The sequence below is a fragment of the Toxorhynchites rutilus genome, chromosome 2 (genome assembly GCF_029784135.1).
Source record: "Toxorhynchites rutilus septentrionalis strain SRP chromosome 2, ASM2978413v1, whole genome shotgun sequence".
Classification (NCBI taxonomy): domain Eukaryota; kingdom Metazoa; phylum Arthropoda; class Insecta; order Diptera; family Culicidae; genus Toxorhynchites; species Toxorhynchites rutilus.
Window position 1 is genome coordinate 70,675,714 of NC_073745.1, and position 741 is coordinate 70,676,454.

Consider the following 741-nt stretch of genomic DNA (forward strand, 5'->3'; position numbering starts at 1 on the left):
ATCTTCTTCCTCTCCTATCTCATCAAGACATAGTTCGCGTGACAATCCCAACATGTAGTGGATCATTTATGTCAACTAGGGTCTGTCCACATACCACGTGTGTAACTTCCCGTCCGTTTCTCGTGAGTGTCTAGCTAAAACCGCACGACGTTCTCACCACAGGGTCGTTCCTCCAGCACTCACCGGCAGCATCAAGCTGTCAATCGGGAATTCGGGATTAATTTCTTAAAAGCGTTATACACATGCTACAAGGGACAGAACCCTCAGCCGTTTTCCAACTTACTCAAAGGCTAGCGATGGCAGCAAAACTAGCAAGCGCCATTTCCACTGTGATGGGGCGCAAGCGCCATTTTCCTTATGTTTTGACGTAATTTCATAGTGATGCGATGTGATTTTTTTTATCTGTTCTGATAGAGTACGATGAACGAGCAGGGACAGCAATATTCACATAACAAATTCTTCCGTAATGAACGTTTAGCATAATAAAAGTCACATGCCTTCTTTCTTGTGAAAAAACACTTTTCCGAAAAGTTTGTCATGCCAAGTATTTTAATCAAAAACAGTCCATCCCCATGTAATGTTACTTTTATTATAGCAATTTTGTTTCAGAATTACAAATCATGTACTAAGAAGCTCACAAAACCATGTACTTTAAATTCATAAAATCAATTTCATCTTAAAGTAAAGTTATCCTAGATTGAAGTGTATTGCTGTTCTCACATATAGCTCATAAAGATCAGA